An 8806-nucleotide genomic window follows, 5' to 3' on the forward strand; every position below is an offset into this window, starting at 1 on the left:
CTGCCTCTGAGCCAGTTTGGTGTAATGGTTAAGTGCGCAGGACTCTAATCTGGGAGAACGGGGTTTGATTCCCCACTCCTCCACCTGTAGCTGCTGGTGTGACCTTGGGTCAGTCACAAGTTCTCTCAGAGCTATTCTCTCAAGAGCAGTCCTCGAAAGAGCTCTCTCAGCCCCGCCTACCTCACAGGCAATGCTCCCTCTAAGCTGTGGAGTCTTGTGAGCAGAAATTCTACTTTGCGAGCTACTGGCATTAAAGTTGCGAGCGAGCGGTTTGGCTGCTGCATAAATTAGTCTGCTCTGGAGCCATCCTTTCTGAGCGGAGACAAAAAACCCTGTGAGCTAGCTCGTACTAACTCAGCTTAGAGGGAACACTGCTCACAGGGTGTCTTGTTGCGGGGAGAGGAAGGGAAAGGAGATTGTAAGCCACTCTGAGTGAAGGGCGGGGTATAAATCCAATTTCTTCTTCCTCCTCCTCCTCTTCCTTTTCTTCCTTGATCAGATGTGCAATTCCTTGGTTTGACCTGAAGGTGGGGCTACATCCATTCCAGCATAGTGCTCAGCTAGTTTTCAGGCTGGGATTGACCTTGCGGAGTGGCCGTCAAGCTTTTTATCATTCTCTTTCCTTCTGGCCCTCAATGCCACGCAGGTGGGGTCCTTTCCAAGAGCTGAAGTGTTACAGAAGGTGGTTCACAGCAGGGCCCTACAGCATTTCCATCTTGGGATGCCAGCCTCCAAGTGGGACCTGGGGATCCCCTGGAATTCCAGCTGATCTCCAGACTGCGGAGATCAGTTCCCCTGCAGAAACTGGCTGCTTTGGAGGATGGAGTCCATGGCGTTCCCCAGGCTCCACACCCAAATCTCCAGGAGTTTCCCACCCTGGAGCTGGCAACCCCCACCCCCCACTGGTGGCCAAGGGCGACCTGGCAACCCCACTTCCACCCCAGCAATGGCTGCTGCCACCACCCAGGTGAGCTGCCCACACTGTGCCTCAGCCCTCCAGAGGTATGAGGCTAGAAGAAAGAAACCCTCATCGAACTCTGATTGACAAACATCATAAGCTTGAAAGGAGGACTTTGAGCACAAAACCAAACGCAAGCTTCGGGTCAAAACACCCTTTTGAGGACCAAATATGTGAACAGCGAGCCTCAGGGCATGTGCAGAGTCCTTTCTAGCCTGAACTCCCGCTTTGCACTCTTGGCCCCGTTGAGCCCCCCAAATAAGTTTTGTAAATTAGAACCTTTTAATGATGAGTGCCCTGACCCAAATGGGCCAAGCTAGCCCGATCTCGTCAAGTCCTGGAACTTAAGAAGGGTCAGCCCCGGGTTAGTCACACATGAAGTTGCCTTCTACTGAATCAGACTATCGGTCCACCAAGGTCAGTCTTGTCTACTCAGACTGGCAGGTGCTCTCCAGGGTCTCAGGCAGAGGTCTTTCCCATTATCTACTGCCTGGTCCTTTTAATTGGAGGTGCTGGGGACTGGACCTGGGCCCTTCTGTGTTTAGGCCGGGGGCCCTACCACACACCGCCAAAATAAAATTGGATTTATACCCCGCCCTTCACTACCCAGTGTCATAGATGCAACTAACATGAAGTTGAGCAAACTTCAGAGGACGGCGGAAGACCGGAAGGCCTGGCGTGATCTGGTCCATGGGGTCGCGGAGAGTCGGACTCGACTGTGTGACTGAACAACAACAACAACAACTTCACTACCCAAAGGTGTCTCAGAGCGGGTGACAAACTCCTTTCCCTCCCCCTCCCCACAACAGACACCCTGTGAGGCAGGTGGGGCTGAGAGAGCTCTTGACAGAAACTGCTCTTTATCAGAGCTGTGGCCTACCCAAGGTCATCCAGCAGGTGCAAGTGGAGGAGTGGGGAATCAAACCGGGCTCTCCCAGATTAGAGTCCGTCTTTGTCTTTTCTTGATGAAATCTTTGCCTCCAGGGAGTTCTGCAGAGTTCTGCCGTAGGATTCCTAAGCAGTGGTCTTTGAAGCCTCAAAACCTTCTTCAAGTTAAATTTAGTGACAAGACCAAGACTAGGGCAGGAGAAAGGAAGTTGTCGGTAAGATCCATGCAGGAGGACAAAGAATGGGGAAGCCGGCAGGCAGTGGTTAACCAGGGTAGGAGGAAGCGGCCATGTTTCAGCTTACGTGTGCTGTCTTGTGTGTGGGAAGGTGCATTTGTGCATCTCTCTGTTTTATGCCTGTGAGTTGCGTAGGGGAGCATGGAGTCCTGTTCTCTGGGACTTCTAAAACCCAGACTCTGTTGGAAGTTCCAGTGGCGATGTCCCCCGTCTCATGCCTCCAGACTGAGTGGCAAGAGAGGCTAGGCAGCTAGACAGGCACACCAACCTTTCTTCCCGTATCTGCTCTTCTGCCACTGTCCGCTTTGATATGCGGACTGTGATCTCAGGGCCCAGTTTCCCTTTCCTGCTTCTCTCTCTCCCCGAATGAAGACTTGCTCTCTACCGGCACACACCAAGAGAGGGACATGCGGTCCTCTCTTGGCACCAATGAGGCACATGGTCCTCTCGCCATCCGCCTCCATCCTTGAGCTAGTACGTCAGTAAGCTATCAATCTCTGCTCTTTCCTATCCAAAGTGTACCTCTCAAATAAAGAGAGAAGCAATGGTATTCCCAGTAGTCATGTATGGCTGCAAGAGTTGGACTATAAGGAAGGCCGAGCGCCGAAGAATAGATTCTTTTGAACTATGCTACTGGAGAAGACTCTTGACAGTCCCTTGGACTGCAAGGAGATCGAATCAGTCAACCCTCAAAGAAATCAACCCTGACTGTTCCCTGGAAGGCCAGATAATGAAACTGAAGCTCAAATACTTTGGCCACCCAATGAGAAGGGAGCCCTCACTGGAGAAGACCCTGATGCTGGGAAAGATTGAAGGTCAAAGAAGACGGGGACGGCAAAGGATGAGATGGTTAGACAGTGTCATAGATGCAACAAACATGAAATTGAGCAAACTTCAGAGGACGGTGGAATACAGGAGGGCTTGGCGTGATCTTGTCGATGGGGTCGCGAAGAGTCGGACTCGACTGTGCGACTGAACAACAAAAATTTCCCTTCTAAACTTCCAGTGTGGCTCTGTGTAGCTTTGTAAGCTGAGTAACCTGGTAAAGTGGTGCTCCTGCGTTTGTTTAAGCACTCTGCTAACTAATGGTGACTGGAGTAACCACACCAGTTAACCTCAATAAAGTCTACATGCTCTTCCTTTTATTTCTGCTGTGGGGAAGTAAGATTCGAGCCCAAGAGCACCTAAAGTCCAAAATTCCCAAGGTGTGAACTTTGGAGAGTCCAAGCCCCCCTCTGTCAGATAGCAGATATCCAGCAGAGGGAGTGTTGACCCAGAAAATCTTGTTGGACTTCAGGTGTTACCAGGTTCAGTTCTTGCTCTTCGGCTGCCGACCGAAATGGCTGCCTACCCGAAACGGTCTTTGAAAGCTTTCCTTTCTGAAGTCGCATCTGAAGACCTCTCTTGCCCACATTTGTAAGGAGCTGATGGACAACATGTTGGAAGTGGAGTTAACTGGTGCAGTTAGTCCAGTTCCCACTAATTAGCAGAGTGCTTCAATAAAGCGACAAACGCAGGCGCGTCACTTTACTAGGTCACCCAGCTTACAAAGCTACACAGAGCCACGTTGTGAGTTTAGAAGAGAAATACCCCTCTCTTTATTTGAGAAGTACACTTTTGGATAGGAAAGAGTAGGGACAGGATACAGTACTATCTTACTAGTTACAGCAGGGGTGTCAAACATGCGGCCCGGGAGCCAGATCAGGCCCCCGCCCCGGAGGGCTTCCATCAGGCCCGCAGTGGAACTGGCCATCTCCTGCTTCCAGTTCTGCTGCTGCTGCTGCATCATAGCTTGCTTTGCCAGACTCTCTGAATCACTCAGCCGTTTCATGTTTTCCCCTGGGTCCTAGACTCAGAACTCTGAGCATGAGATTTCCGTGGTGACTGTCAATAAATCAAAGGTAGGTTTGCAGCTTACAGAGCTAATGTTTTAAGCATGTTTTTATTTTAAGTTTAAAAAACCCAAACTTTGTGTTTGTGTTCTTTGTACAGTTTACATCTCCGCTACCTGGCATTACATTTTATCACACACATGGCCTGGCCCAACAAAGTCTCATTTGTGTCAGATCCGGCCCTCATAACAATGAGTTCGACACCCCTGAGCTAAAGGATGGAAGCCGATGGTGAGAGGGCCATCTGCCTCTTGGTGCCAAGAGAGGACAGCAGGTCGTCTCTCATGGTGTGCACAGGGAGAGAGTTCGTCTTCAACTGAGAGAGAATGGGAGGAAGGAAATGGTCCCTGAGAACACAGTCTACGTATCAAAGGGGACAGTGGCAGAAGGGTAGACACAGGAAGCAAGGTCAGTGTGCCTATCTAGCTATCTAGTCTCTCTTGCCACACAGTCTGGAGGTCTGAGACACAGGCAGGGGTCATTTCCTGCCGGAGCACACAGGAGCGGAGCTCCGGCAGTAAAGAACCCAGGGGGTGGGCACATGACACAAGCCCCACCCCCTGCTCCCAGCAGCCCTCAGTCAGAGCAAGAAGCAGCCAGGTAAGTTGAGAGCCCGCCCCCCCGGCCCCCAATCCAAAACAGTCCAGTGGCACCTTTAAGACCAAGTTTTATTCAGGTACAAGCTCTCCCTCCTCTGCGAGGACAGATCTGCACGTTCCCCACCACCACCACCAATAGCTAGCAATCCAAAACAGTCCAGTGGAGCCTAAGCGGTGGGTGTTGCCTTCTGCTACACTTCTGGTGATGTCAGGGGGTGTGGCATATGTAAGTAAGTTATGCGAATGAGTTATGCTAATGAGCTCCTGCACCTCTTTTTCTACGAAATGACCCCTGGACACAGGGACTTTGCACATGGAACTTTCAGCACAGCAAACCGGTCTTTTCCTTTATACATGCTTGTTGGTTCTGGAAGACGCATCCATTCCATACTTCTGTTTCGACAGTAGAAAGCAAGGAGCGTTGGACACCCTCAGTGGGGAACTCTGAAAGATAAAGTTCCGCAGAACAGCCACATCTCGCCCCTCTAGGAAAGGCATCGATTTCAAATACATCAATAACCTTGCTGGTCAGACCTACATGCTAGAGGGGAGCAAAATACAAAAACCAAATATTCTTATTAGTGTCTAACTATCAATTCTGGCACCTTTAAATGAGATTTTCACACGTCCTCCTGAACGTAAATGACTTTGCCTTCTGCTGAGTTCAAGCCGCTCATTTCAGGTCAGTATGGCCCAGCCCCGCAGCAAAGGAGTTTTTTGGGGGGGGGGCCTGGGGGGGGCCACCAGCCAATCAAATCAAAGTTAATTAAATTAACTTCAATTTAATCGGTGGGACTCCTAAGGCAGCCGAGGCTTTGTGCGGCACTCCCGGATCACCGAGGGGTTGTTCTTTTTTCCTTCTTCTTTGAGGGTCGGGGCGTGGCAGGTCCGGCCCGGAGAAAGCGGAGGAGTTTCTTCCGTCCTCTTTTCGTTGCAGCCCGGTTGGGGAAACCTTGGCTCGGCGCTTGATTTTTTTTTCTTTTTTGAGGGAAGCAGGCACCCAGGAGCAGCAGCAGGCGGTGCGGAGTCACCGGCTGTTGGGCTGAGAGCAGCAACAGGGGGGGGGGATTGTACACTGGATCTGGCTCTCCAAGGTTTCAGGTAGAGGAGGTCTTTCGCATTAACTGTGACCAGGGGTCATTTCGTAGAAAAAGAGGTGCAGGAGCTCATTAGCATAACTCATTTCCATATGCCTCGGTGTGGGCCGGGGGGTGGGGGCTCTGCAACTTACCTGGCTGCTTCTTGCTCTGACTGAGGGCTGCTGGGAGCAGGGGGCGGGCCTTGTGGCATGTGCCCGCCCCCGGGGCTCTTTACTGCCGGAGCTCCGCTCCTGTGCGCTCCTGCAGGAAATGAGCCCTGACTGTGACCTTTAACTGGAGATGGCGGGGATTGAGCCTGGCGCCTTCTGCACGCAAAGCAGATGCTCTGCCACTGAGCCGCAGCCCCGCCCTGAAGTTAAATGCGATGACGTCATTGCCGCGTGAGAATTCGAAGGCAGCAAACGTGATTGCCCTTTGAAGCACTATCCAAAACAGTCGAACTTTCCTCTTTCTTGTTGTGGAGCCTGGAGCGAGAGCTCTGTGAGGTATAATGCCATCGAGTGCACCCTTTGAAACGGGCCCCTGTCACCTGGAGACCAGTTGTAATCCCGGAAGATATCCAGAAGCCCCCACCAGAATGTTCCCTCTAAGCTGTGGAGTCTTGTGAGCAAAAATTCTACTTTGTGAGCTACGGGCATTAAAGTTGTGAGCGAGCAATTTGGCTACTGCATACATTAGTTTGCTCTGGAGCCCTCCTTCCCGAGCGAAGACAGAAATGTGTGAGCTAGAGGCTAAAAAACTGTGAGCTGGCTCACACTAACTCAGCTTAGAGGGAACACTGGTGGTGACCCTAGTGGGTGGGTGGGTGTGCTTGCCTCCCCAACAACCTTGTGCAAACCACAGTTGACTTTGCTCTCTCCTGTTGTTTTTACGAACAGGAGGTTGCTCCCTCTACGCTGTGGAGTCTTGTGAGCAGAAATTCTACTTTGTGAGCTGCTGGCATTAAAGTTGTGAGCGAGCCATTTGGCTGCTGCGTAGCTTAGTTTGCTCTGGAGCCATCCCTTCCTGAGCGAAGACAAAAATGTTTCAGCCGGAGGCTAAAAAACTGTGAGCTAGCTCACACTAACTCAGCTTAGAGGGAACACTGGAAGTCAGTTAAATCAGGAGGATTAGACAGTAGAACTCGTCACCCCGTTCCCAGTGACTTTTGGGCCTCTTGATTTTGCACATAGCTCTAGCGGCGTGCGAGCCAGCTCTGCGTGGTGTCGTGCAGCTGTGTTTGATTGTGTTTCAGATCATGGCTGAGTCCCCCCAGATACAGAGGCCAACGTCCCCCAGGATTTCCAGCTGCTCAGGGTCACTCTGAACACGGAAAGAAAGGTCACTTCTCTGGCAAAGCGCATGCCAGCTCGGTTCCTTTTGTCAGACTTACGCAACTGCATCGACCGGCACAACTGCCGCTTCTCAGCAGGCCCCGAGACAGCAGTACTTCAAGTGAGCTCATTACGCAAATCTGTTCATGGCGCAGACAAAACCCACCACTGCACCTGCCGTGAAAGCCCTGCTGGTTTTGTTCTGGGCAAACTGCTTCTTGCCCGTTCACCTGGTGGCCATCCAGTGAGGTTAACAAAGCCTGCACAGATGAACGACCCAATTCACACTTGTGTAAAGCTGTGAATCCCAAGAAACCTGCAGTTTCATTAGCAAGGATTGGTATGGGGGGGGGGGGCGGCGTTTGCGGAGACTTTTTAATTCCCCCTCTGTTGCTGTCTACTATCAGCAAGTGAAGACTTTTTGTTTCGTCTGGAGTTTCCTCAGCCATCTCTCCTTCCCACTCTCTGTTTTGTTTCGGTACATGTACATTAGCTTTGGTTTTAGTTCTTTTAATGAAGTGTTTCAGGGACTTACAATGTTTAGGTAAATACAATTCTCTGGTATGACCTGTTAGGTCAGGTAATACTGTATTAGTATCCTGTTAATAGCACTCAGAGTGTTTTTAGTAGCAGATAAGGCTAATCTGTTGTCTTGGGAGTGGTACTTGCTACTCTCTGTCATCCAAATCACTGCTGGCCTGAAGCATGATTGCGGAGGCCATCAGGGTAATAAATGTCTGGTCAACAAATTCCGGTGCTCTTGGGACGGGGGAAGTGCGGTGGCCTAGGTGGGGTTTTAAGGGAAGGACGCAGAGAAGCAGAGCGGCTCGGCGCCCTTCCAGCCTACGGCCCATCCCAACGGTGGCTGGCAGCGGGGCCAGGATGAAGAACCCCCCTCCGTCACTGGTGCTGTTTAACGCCAGGTCTATTAATAACAAAATTACAACCCTTAGGGATTTTGTACAAGAACAACATGCTGACCTGGCGTGTGTGTCCGAGACCTGGGTGCGGGAGGGAGGGAGAGTAGCTCTCGCCCAGTTTGCCCCACCTGGGTTTTCGGTCCTCCACCAGTCACGGACTCAGGGGCGGGGTGGGGAGTGGCTATCTTCATTCGGGAGGTTTACTCCTTCAGGGTGCTCCCGTTGGTGGAGATCGTGGGCGTTGAATGTGTCGGCTTGATGCTGGAGGCTGAGGAGAGTTTGGCAATCTGGCTGGTGTACTGACCACCAGTAGTCTGCCGTCCCTGCTGGATGCCGTATCAGGCTGGGCGCTGGAGCACCCTAGGCTGATTGTCTTGGGTGACTTCAACGTCCATGCCAAAGACGCGGCCTCCAGCCGGGCTACGGACCTGGTATCGACCATGGTGTCACTGGGACTCTCTCAACTTGTTTCGGCTCCCACGCATTGGGCCGGTCACATGCTCAACTTGATCTTCGCGGCGGGGGTGAAGGTGGACCGGATCACTACAAAGGTAGTGCCATGGTCGGACCACCGGTCCCTGAAGGCCCGTCTGAGGGTTCCACCCTGACCTTGTTTAGGCAGTGAGCGGATTTTTGCTCGCCCGCGGCGCCAAATGGAACCTTTGCAGCTCCATATGGCCCTGTGGGATCCGAGGCCCCCTGGCGGCTCATTGGATGAGCTGGTGGAGGACTGGCATGTCCAGCTCTCCTCAGCCATTGACGAGATCGCTCTCAGGTGTCCTCTCCGCACTTGTGCTAGGTGAGCGCCTTGGTATACCCAAGAGCTGCGCAAGCTGAAGCGAGAACTGAGACGGCTAGAGTAATGGTGACGCCGAGCTCGCGACGAAGCATCTAGAGCAT

This window comes from Gekko japonicus, unplaced genomic scaffold (assembly GCF_001447785.1).
Source record: "Gekko japonicus isolate JY-2015 unplaced genomic scaffold, Gekko_japonicus_V1.1 scaffold5705, whole genome shotgun sequence".
NCBI classification, from domain to species: Eukaryota; Metazoa; Chordata; class Lepidosauria; order Squamata; family Gekkonidae; genus Gekko; species Gekko japonicus.